The 11808-nt window shown below is 37.9% G+C and overlaps 1 long non-coding RNA gene across 2 annotated transcripts; it reads left to right on the forward strand.

The window, feature by feature from the left end:
* The first annotated feature begins 3460 nt into the window (after window positions 1-3460).
* LOC134129872 (uncharacterized) lies at window positions 3461-7360 on the forward strand. Of its 2 annotated transcripts, XR_009956607.1 has the most exons (4): window positions 3461-3985; window positions 4866-4900; window positions 5564-5608; window positions 6415-7360. It is a non-coding gene; the product is annotated as an uncharacterized LOC134129872 (long non-coding RNA). The 2 variants fall into 2 exon arrangements; XR_009956606.1 differs by lacking the exon at window positions 3461-3985 and having other exon boundaries at window positions 4092-4900.
* The last annotated feature ends 4448 nt before the right edge of the window (window positions 7361-11808 follow it).

Genomic DNA, 11808 nt, shown 5'->3' on the forward strand with positions numbered 1-11808 from the left:
AGTGATACTATTAATAACCTTTTCGCGGACCGCAAGAAGGTCCGTAGGTTAATAAGCACGTCAAAAGTTACGGGGAGTGGCGTGACGTTGTTCCTTCGGTGATTGAACTGCAGATACGTGAGTTTGTTTTCTTACGCGAATGACAGGAGATCGTTTGGTCTTTATTTTACGCAACAAAGCGTCAACTTAATATACTATTAATAACCTTCATCGGACCGCAAGAAGGTCCGTCAGTTAATAAGCACGTCAAAAGTTACGGTGGACCAGCCGGGGTTAGGGGGGAGGAGGGGGTCCGCTGGTGGGCGAAACTGCGCACTGAGGAGTGAACAATTGTAATCGAGATGGGGGCTGTAGTATTTGTGTGTGTCCACTAACATTTAATTGTCCAAGTGAAACACGTAGTACTTGTATTAGTCATTGGCGCTGTATGCGTCCATGTTTATTTCACAAAACCGCGCATCTTTATGACATCATCAAGACATGACGGTTAACTTATCCGGAAGTATCCAGGGGCGTTTTTGATGGGACCGCCACGAAGCTTTCAGTAATTTCTACACTATTTGCAAACTTTTGAGGCACTCACCAACCATGCAAAATGTTTTTATATTTTATTTTGACTTGTTGCCAGGATCTTCTCCTGTCTTGTTTATTCTGTGCACATGGGCAGGTGCCACTGTGTATGGTAGGTTGTGTCATCAGTGTATTAATGGGTGAGAGATGTCATCTAGTATTAAAGCGCTTTGAGTTGTCAGAAGACTAGCAACGTGGTGTACAAGTTCATTAAGTTTGAATGAAAAAGATTCAGCAATGTTTAGAAGTAATTTAAGCTTTTATTAGTTCTGTATTTTGTCAAATTCATAGAAGCTTCCCCCATTTCTGTTTTTTCCAATTCTTTCAAGTTCGTTTCAGCTTTTCTCATTTCTGTATTTTCAGCAATTTTTAAATGTATTTCAGCCTTTTTTATTTCAGCAATGTTTAGAATAATTTCAGCTTTTATTATTTCTGTGATTTCAAGTTCATTTCAGCTTTTCTCATTTATGTATTTCAGCTTTTTCTATTCTTTCAGCAATGTTTAGAATAATTTCAGCTTGTTGCATTTTAAGCAACTTTTTGAAATTAATTCCAGCTTTTATTATTTCTGTGATTTCAAATTCATAGAAGCTTCTCCCATTTCAGTTTTTTTGCAATTGTTTCAAGTTCATTTCAGCTTTACTCATTTCTGTATTTTCAGCCATTTTAAAATGTATTTCAGCTTTTTCTATTCTTTCAGCAATATTTAGAATAATTTCAGCTTGTTTCATTTCTGTACTTTAAGCAACTTTTTGAAATTAACTTCAGCTTTTTGCATTCCAACGCATTTTCAGCAGGAAATGCATTTTCTAGTTATTCTTCTATTTCTTCCGCCGCACCTTTCAACTCCTTCACACTTTCAGCTATTCAGACCATTCAAATTTTAAAATGTTCAGCTCCTTCAGGAGAGGGGGGCTATGACTTTTCACCTTTTTAGCTTTTATAATTGAATTAATATAAATTAAAAACATCAACCTTTTTTAACATGATTTCCAATGGATTAAATTTTCAAATCCTCTTAAAACTTCTTCAACTTTCAACTTTTTCAGCTTTTCCAATCTTTCAGCTAGAGACACCATTTAAACTTTAAAATGTTGACACAAGTCTTAACAATTTCCTAAAAAAAACAGCTTGTTGATATCTATTATAGTTTTTTCATAACCACTCATTATGTTTCACTAGTTTTGGGGTCCTTTTCGAATTTAGAGTGAGCGCTAGAGTGCGGGCAAAGTCGGAAGACAAGAGAGGGTCCATGTTTTGTAAACTGCTGGTAGAGCAGTTTTAAAACACATAGAGACATAAAAACTACACTCAAACGTTCGGTAGAGTCTTGTGTCTCTCAAAATGTAATTATTTTTTGGCTACTCCAAATAGTTTTGCTCCAGGAAGCATTTGTTTGAGGTGTGGGTTCTCAGTAACTCTCTGTGAGCTAAGTGCAGCTGCTCCGTTGCCGTGCCAACGAGCTGGGGCTCTTTCTGTGACTCATAGCTGATCCTAATTAGCTGATTAGTGCAGCCTGACATGACCTCCTTCTCTCATCATTTCAAACCCCCATGGAGGGAGTTCTTACTGTAATGTTTGATGAGGCCTATTAAATAATATATACTGTCTCTCAACCCCCCCACCCCCCCACCCACTCACCCAATACCATCTTTTCAAAATAAAAGCTGCAATGATTATGTTATTTAAACATGAAGCTTAGGATTCAGCTGTTTCGTTGAATACTTATTGCGCTTTCAAATAGTACTACAACCAATATTAGCTTTTACTAATATTTCTAGTACTTCTAGTATTTCAACTGGTATTATTACTAAAATTACTTACTACTACTAATATTACTAGCACTACTAGTATATTAACCCCCATGGAGGGAGTTCTTACTGTAATGTTTGATGAGGCCTATTAATATATTCTGTCTCTCAACCCCCCCACCCACCCACCCAATACCATCATTTCAAAATAAAAGCTGCAATGATTATGTTATTTAAACATGAAGCTTAGGATTCAGCTGTTTTGTTGAATACTTATTGCGCTTTCAAATAGTACAACCACTACTAGTACTTCTAGTAGTACTTCTAGTATTTTAACTGGTATTATTACTAAATTACTTTTAATATTACTAGTACTACTAGTATTTCAACCCAATGCAGGGAATTCTTACTGTAATGTTTGAGGCCTATTAAATAATATATACTGTCTCTCAACCCCCCACCCCCCCACTCACTCGCCCAATACCATCATTTCAAAATAAAAGCTGCAATGATTATCTGTAATTTAGCCATGCAGCTTAGGATAGAGCTGTTTTGTTGAATACGTATTGCTCTTTCAAATAGTACTACAACCACTACTAATATTTCTAGTACTTCTAGTAGTACTTCGAGTATTTCAACTGGTATTATTACTAATACTAATATTACTAGTACTAGTATTTCAACCCAATGGAGGGAATTCTTACTGTAATGTTTGATGAGGCCCATCAATTAATAACTTTAGTTTTCTTAGCTTAGGGCGACTGTGGGTGAGTGGGGAGCGCGGGCGGCCGTCCTCCAATCAGAGGGTTGGCGGTCTGATCCCAGGCCCGGCTAACCTGCATGTCAATGTGTCCTTGGGCAAGACGCTTAATCCCAGCATTGTTCCTCTAGCTGTGACTACAGTGTGTGTGAATGTTAGTTACTGGTTGGGCAGGTGCCACTGTGTATGGTAGGTCCTGTCATTGCTGTGTGAATGGGTGAATGATGTTATGTAGTGTTAAGGTGCTTTGAGTGGTCAGAAGACTAGAAGAGCGCTGTACAAATCTTTTTTACCAAGTCCATTTGCTTTGAATAACAAACATTCTGTCTCCCAAACCCCCCCCCCCACCCAATTCCATTATTTCAAAATAAAAGCCTCAATGATTATCTGTGCCTCAACAATAGGTACACCACAATTGCTTTCAAATACTAGTGAAACTAGTACTTACTTCTTCTACTGCTAGTACCACTAGTACCACAAGTACCACAATTACAACTATAACATTCTTCTTTTTTGCGTATTTAGTTGTTGATCAGCGGGTGATAGCAGGTTAATAGTGTTGATGGTGATATTAACAAAACATGTCACGGATTATGTACTAAAAAAAACATTAGTGAATTCATATAATGCCTTAGGAAAACATTACCTAATCAAGACCATATCTTTTTGTCAATTTATCAGCTTGTTTTACAGTATCTTGGTGATGATACAAATGATCTTAAAGGACATCTATGGATTTAATAAAATGAATTAAGATAGCTGATGAATTAAGCTATGAGGTTTGTGTGGCACAGTTTTCTATCGATACCCGGATTTATGACTTTCCGAATGTTCCTGAATGCATCTATCAAATTCCACGTCACATTCAACGGATCTCCGTCAATTTCCTCTGAAGTCTTGACCGGTAAGTACCACTAAGCCCCGGGCTCATAGTTTTGAGTGATATGGAACGCTGGTCTATGTGAACAAGAACTGTACAGAGCTCAATAATGTACACCCCATGACTCACTCTCAACCAATTAGAACGCTGAATCTATTCTACCCGTTTTATAATATAATAATTAAAGTAAAGTTAATTGGAGATTGGTTAAAATAGCAATGATTTTATCAGTTTGAGTTGACTAGTTTGCCAGGCATTAGTTATGAGTTAGCTGGTTAGCGTTACTTTGCTCGCTGCCAAACTAGTCAGCCAACTGATGAAATAGCCACGTCCGCTCTAACCGTAATGCTACTTTTAGCATTACGTAGAAGTTAGCATGTGGTAACCACGGGACTGTTTCACTCTTCTATTAACAAATCCGATGTCAATTCCATTTAAAGTAGTTTGTTGCTTTTGAGAAACATAATTAACTAACGTTAGTTTATCACGTCAACTCAATAAATTGACATTACATATTACCAAGCTGGGACATGTAAAATGCAAATCTATGTAAAACGTCAACTTTATTGGCTGTGGTAGACTGCTGGAGACCAGTTCAAGCTAATGCTTGACTTTATAAGAACAAGTTAATTTAGTTGATGCGTTTTTCCGCCATATGTTTATTTACCAGCTGTATGTATGTAGTCTATTTCTTTTAAGGTCATAAAAACGTTGTCCACAACAACATTACCTTAATATATGACTGAGATTGAATTACACTTCATTCCTCATTATGTCGGTAATATGGAACAGCAGTTATCTACTTCTCTATGTATGTAATATATCATTTTCTAAGGTGTTTTGTTTAAAGGCTGAAAGATAGAACCTTCTTAATGTCAGTGTGTCATATTGTTTCCTCTCTTAGACAACAGAGCATCCTCCTTATCTGCATTGTGTGTGGTAAGTTAAAAATAATGCAACAGAAATATCTAATAGACTACATAACTATACTGCAAATGACGTAGATATTTTCAATTTATTCAACATTTGCATCATATTTTATGGATGGCTGCCACATCATTTTTGAAGTTATATTTTTGTTTCTTAAAAATTTGAATAGTTCATTTTTGTTTGAAATGGGATGAGTTTTTAATCGTCCAGATATATTGCAAGATAATTTCCTCAAATGTCTTTATTTTTTTAAGGAATAAAGTAATTAATAAATATAAATATTGAGAAGGTGGAATTAGAGTTTTACATTTCTTTCTTTAATTTCATACTTTGCTGCTACCAAACTAATTGCCCCGGCTCTGACTGTATGTACCATACTATAGAGCCATTTCAGTCCCTAAGAGGCATTAACACATATGGAAAGAATATATAATGTTGTCTTGTTGACGTCAGTCAGTATTGCCACAAAACCGCGACACTGCAATATATATTTTAACTTTGGTGAAAACTTCGACTTTTCAATGAGACAGAAATGATCAATAAAGAAATGCATTGTTTCACTTGAAAGTACTTGCATGTTAAATAAACTGAACTAAAAATGTCTACCTTTTCTCACCCTCTCTTCATCCGTCACCCTCCTCTTACTCCTCCCAACTTCTCTTTTCTATCTAGAACGGAAGACTATTGCGGCTGGTGACTCTTTGGTGACTCTAAAGTGTAAGCTCACACATTCATTCAGATATTACTGTAAGTAAACTGATCTTTTATTGGTTTACAGTTTAGAATGCCTTCCCATCATAATAATAGTCTTGAAAACCCTCATTTAGTTCTCATTCTTTCTGCCTCCTCTTTCCTGTCTCTAACTGCAGCCTACTAGTGTTGGTGACTCCTCGGACACATTTTACATTAAGTTTTCAGTTATGACTGACAACTGAATGTACTTTCTTAAAACATTTAGTGAAGTTGTAATGAATCACAGATGGCCGAGCAGCATTGTTTGTATGAGCAGCATGTGTGTGTTGCTCAACCTCTTGGTTTTATATTCGGCGCGTACGTTAGCAGCGTAGCCCGGCTTTGTCAGCTGTGTCTTCTCCAGAGATTTGAGGGCTGTTGCTACTCTGGTGACATATTTTTAACATATATAATGTTATAATAGTAGGGGAGAACACTGTATTATGTTACAGGTTGTGCTTGGTTCACAGTCAGAGCATAACAAAATATTAATAATTAATATCAATTCTTTTAAGCCCAAAATCATAAATTTGTCTCAGGGGTTTACAATGTGTGCACCTACAGCATCCCCTGTCACGGAAGCCCACCATCGGCTCAGGAATCATCGTTGACAGTTCTCGATGTACAACCAACAGCTTTAACTTGCTACAGTTTTGATGTCCCTTTGTCAACATTTACCAGGAGAATAGTTCATTATTGATTTAAATCAACACTCAATATAATAAGTGCCTGCCAGCATTATTTGCCAACTAAAGATTGTCTAACGGATGTTTTTTTTGTGTGTCTTGCAGGTGTCCTGTTGTCCAGCATCTCTCCTCTATCCCATTGGCTCTCTGTCTATCCTATACCTTGTATCCACTCTGTCTACAATATGATTACTCTAGCTTTCCTGTCAAATCTACCTCTCTGTCTTTGATTTTGGAAACTCTATCTTTGTATCCCTCTTCTATCCCACTCTATCTGTATACTGAACTGATATTTTGAAACCTGAATTTTGAAACCTGAATTTTGAAACCTGAACTCTGAAACCCAATTTTTGGTTGCCTAAGGTCATTGATACCTGTCTGTCTGAACAGAACTCTGAGAGTCTCCACTCTCACGCTCTCTGTCTCTCCTCTGAATACTCTCACCCGGGTTATTGGTACCTGATCTACCTTTTTGAATGATCTGAGAGATTCTCTTCTCTCACTCTCACCTCTTTCCATCTCCTATCAACTCATATATTTATACAACGCTATTACTCTTTTTACTAATTTGACAAAGCATTTGAAATTTACTATTAATGAGATTAACAAAATTGGCCTAAAGAAAGAATTGAAAAGTTAATTCAGAAGCTAAAAAAACACAAGCACAAATATTTTTGTTGTAATTGAACTACACTTTGATACAAAGAATTGGATAATTGGATTGTGAAAAGAAATTACACTTTATAATCTAGTCTGGTAGATTTCCTGATATACTATTTACAAAAGTGCAAGGAATAAACATAATTTAAGACAACTGCACTCTGGTCAATATACATAGGAACTATTACAAATCCATATTACAGAGAAGCGTTATTTGCTCCTGATCTCTGTTGCTGTGGACTTCTGTTGGTTTGTACTTAAGAGGTTTTCTTGGTGAACCGATATATTTTCACACTTAACACTGTTGTTAACTTGATTGGTCTACGTACAAGGAAACCTCATACTGCTACATGCATTATACCTAATTAAACATATTTTTCTTATAAACTTACATTGTGTATATCAGTGTTTTGTTGTTTAACCTGTTAATACTGAATTGGATTCATCAGGTGTGGCTGTTTGCTGCTGATCCAACGTTCTTCAGAAGCATTCATCAGCCATCACACTCCTATAACATCTGCTCCTGAATATAAACAATAGCTTAGTAAAGTATTAGGATCATTTCTACAAGTAAATTGAGCCATTTGAATCTGACCGCGCCTTTCAGTTTAATTAACCAGTTCCAAGTTGTGTGTTTGTGGTAAACTTCAGTTTTTACATTGAATATTTATTTTCACAGATAAATCAAGGTTTTGGTAAGCAATATCTATTGCATATTAAATACAATCGGTCACTTTAGTACATGGTACTTCATTAACATAGACAGACATACTGAGACCCGATTGCAGTATTTAAATCTTAGAAGTGCTTTGTCCAGAGCCTCATATATTGTAATAAGGCAAACAATTGGATAATTTGGTTTTAGATTAAAACCTCAAAAGAATCCGGAATATCCTTGAGGTTGCTGTCACTGAATTTGACGTTCAAAACATTTGTGTAACACTAATATATTGATCTCTTTAAGTGTTAGGTTATTTATTCATTTTTTGAAAAGTGTAACCCCAAACAGTTTATTTTTCATTCATATTAGCATTATTAGTTTTTGTTTAATCGCAGCAAACCGGTTTAATCCATCTTCAAATCCTGGTTCGTTTAAGGTCATATTTTACTAAATTTCATTTAATATCTTGGTTTTGTACAACATTTGTGGTTTTTGAAACGACAACAATGCCAAGGAAAAGTAAGAGGTCACAAGCTCAGAGCCTGCGCTGGCAGCGTTCCAATGACACTCACTGTGCAACAACTACTGAAGGAGCAGTATGCGTTGGGCCTGAGAGCAGTGCAGAGGTAAAGATGTCTCCAGAGTGTAAACGTGTGGAACAGGAAGGTCAGCCTGACGCTTCATGTCCACCACCGCTATCTTATGCAGATGTTGTGAAAAGAGGAAAGCACAGTGATGATCCATGTGTAGCAGGACCTTCTAATGCCATGCAGGTGAACCTTATAGGTCAAAGTAATGAGTCATGTGAACCACAGGTATCAGATGCTGGAGAAAGAGGAACAAACTGTGATGATCCATGTGTAGCAGGACCTTCTAATGCAGAGTGTGTAGACCCTGCAGATCAGCCTTCTGAACAACATGTGCGTGCATCCCACAGCCAGGCTTCCATCAGATACGGCAGATCCAGAAATCGGCAGTGCACCTGTAACTCACTGACCTTTCTTGCATTCCTTCATGAGAATGAAAACATCACAAGAGCAGACCTGGACCATGTTTTGGATAAAGGTAACATGATGTATAGAGAGACCAGGAAACAAGTCACTAATCACATCTTTCTGACTACCGATGAGCTCACTGATGAAGTTCCTGCACGCAGCGCTACACACTATGCCGACATGACTCAGCTTTCAAGGTACGGCACATTAGGAGAACCTTTACCTGGAGCTGTGGATAGCTTTCTGGACCTGGAGTCAGGACTCAGCTGCTTGTTATCAGATGTGAAGTACGCTCTGCTGTTGATGAGACTCTTGTGTATCGCAGTGTTCAGAACCAAGTCAGGCAGATATGGTTTCTTTGACCCACACTCCAGAACAGCCAGAGGTTTGCCCCTACCAGCCGGTTCACGCACACCAGGTACTGCTGTCATGGTGACATTCTCACGTCTCAGTGACATGATTGACAGGCTCAAGAAGTCCCACAGAATGATGGACACACAGTCCTCATGTACCTATGAGTTGAAGCCTGTGGAGTTCTACGACGTGAACACAGTCAACCTGAACAATGGTCTCCCAAACACAGACTGCAGACCTACAGCTGTCCCTGTGGATGACTCAAACTCACCTCCTCATAAGAGAAACACAGCCACTGATCAGACAAGTTCACCTGAAATGACTCCTCACACTCCAGCTGTAAAACAACCAGAGGTCTTCATCACAACACATGATGCTCCTCACAATGAATCAGAATCACCTGCTCAAGTGATAAACCCTGTTCTCAGTGATCTCTCTGACAACATATTGACTGCAGAGTCCAGTGACATCATCTTTACATCATCGGCGAGACAACAAGAGGTCATATTCCCTGATGCCCCGAATGAACCAGAACTGTCAAGTCAAGCCACTTTGCTTCCATCACATGACGCTTTGCTCAATGAACCAAATATTTCTTCTTCAGTAGAAATGACTGTTGTCAGTGATTTATCCGATATTCTATTAGAGGGAATCTCATGTAAACTGACAAAGTGTAGTAAAAAAAAAAGGAGAAAAATGAAGAGCAGACTAATAACCTCAGAGAAAACTCAACAAAGAAAAGAGATTAAGAAAAGAAAAGAAAGGGAACGGTATGCTTCAAATAAAGCATATAAAGCAGAAAAAATATCTCATGCAAAAAGGCAATACCAGAACAATCCGGAATTTAGACAAAAGAAAAGTAATAATACGAGAGACAACGTTGACTTCAAGCAAAAACGGAAAGAGTACATTTCAAAGAGGTACAAAGAAAATGCTGATTTTAGACAGAAAAAAAAAAAAATCTTTGTCTCTCATTACAGAAATAATCCTCAATTTAGGGAAAACAAAAGAAAAATCTTGGTCTGTCATTACAAAAATAATCCTGAATTTAGAGAGAAACAAAAACAAATATTGGTCTCTCGTTACAGAAATAATCCTCAATTTAGAGAGAAACAAAAACAAATCTTGGTCTCTCGTTACAGAAATAATCTTCAATTTAGAGAGAAACAAAAACAAATCTTTGTCTCTCGTTACAGAAATAATCCTCAATTTAGAGAGAAACGAAAAGAAATCTTTGTCTCTCGTTACAGAAATAATCCAGAATTTAGAGAGAAACAAAAACAAATCTTGGTCTCTCGTTACAGAAATAATCCAGAATTTAGAGAGAAACAAAAACAGCACTTTACGGACCGCTACAGAGACAATGCTGAGTTTAGAAAAGAAAAAAAACTGTACTTCACTGCTTTTTATAAAGATAGCATTGATTATAGAGAAAGGAAGAGATCTCATATTATTCAGCGTTATGCCCATGACCAGGCATTCAGACTGAGACACAAACAACTAATGAAACAACGAATGAAAGACAAATATAAAAACAATCCTACATATCGGAGTATGCAGAACATGAAATGTGCCATGAAAATAAAAAGAAAATACAGAGGGATAAATAAACCAACAGAAGAAAGTGACAACAGTTTGATCAAAGAGGCCATATCTGTTTTCAGGTCCCATATAAAGGCCGGTCCCACTTATGTTTGCACCGTCTGTCACAAAGCATCATTTCCAAACCAAGTAAGACCCTGTAAGAGGTTAAACTATGTACGAAATTCAGACATAGTAGCATCATGCCTGACAGGAAAGTACGTCCATGTGTGTGATGATGAGTGCAGAGATGAACAACAGTGCAATGTGCCTGATGAGAGAAAGGACGAGTGGATCTGTCACACCTGCCACAATCATCTTAAAGATGGAGTCATGCCAACACTCGCTGTAGCCAACAACTTGGAGCTCGCTGACATTCCACCTGAACTGTGTGACCTCAACATATTGGAGAGACATCTCATAGCCAAGTGCATAGCGTTTGCAAAGATCATTCCTCTTCCCAAAGGACGACAGAGAGCGATACATGGCAACGTGGTTTGTGTCCCGTCTGAGGTGCAGGAAACAGTGGAAGCGTTGCCCAGACTGAGAAGTGAGTCTCAAGTGATGAGAGTAAAGCTGAAAAGACGATTGTGTTACAGAGGTCATCAGCTGTTCCAGACGGTCACTTGGTCTAAACTAGTGCAGGCGCTGCATAAACTCAAACGCATTCATCCACAATATCAGGACATCACTGTCAGAGATGAGGCTGAGCTTTGTGACCCAACACATCAAGATGAGGATGATGATGAGGATGCCTCCATGGATGAGAACGACTATGATGATGCTGATTTAAAGGAAATTGACATGTGTGAGAAAAGTGCACTGTGTGAGACTGAGCTTGGTGGAGAGCAGGATGTTGAAATGTTGTCATGTGATGGTGAACAAACAGAGGAGCAAAGAGATGATGAAGAACAGGAAGGTGACATGCCTAATGGTGGTTTTGCTCTAGAATCATGTCTTCAGCCATGTGATGTTTCAGAGGAGATTTTATGTTTCAGTGAAGGAATCTACTCGGTTGCCCCTGCAGAAAGTAACAGTCCAGTTGGTTTCTTTAAAACTCCTAAACTTGAGGCGATGGCTTTTCCTGTGCAGTTCCCTACAGGTCAAAACACACTGGATGAAGGGAGACGTATGAAAGTAACACCCAGCAGTTATTTCAAAGCAAGGCTTTTCTGTATTGATGATCGTTTTGCCAGAGACACAAACTATTTGTTCTTTGCTCAGTTTGTGACTGAAATACACTTGGCC

This window comes from Pungitius pungitius, chromosome 1 (genome assembly GCF_949316345.1).
Source record: "Pungitius pungitius chromosome 1, fPunPun2.1, whole genome shotgun sequence".
NCBI classification, from domain to species: domain Eukaryota; kingdom Metazoa; phylum Chordata; class Actinopteri; order Perciformes; family Gasterosteidae; genus Pungitius; species Pungitius pungitius.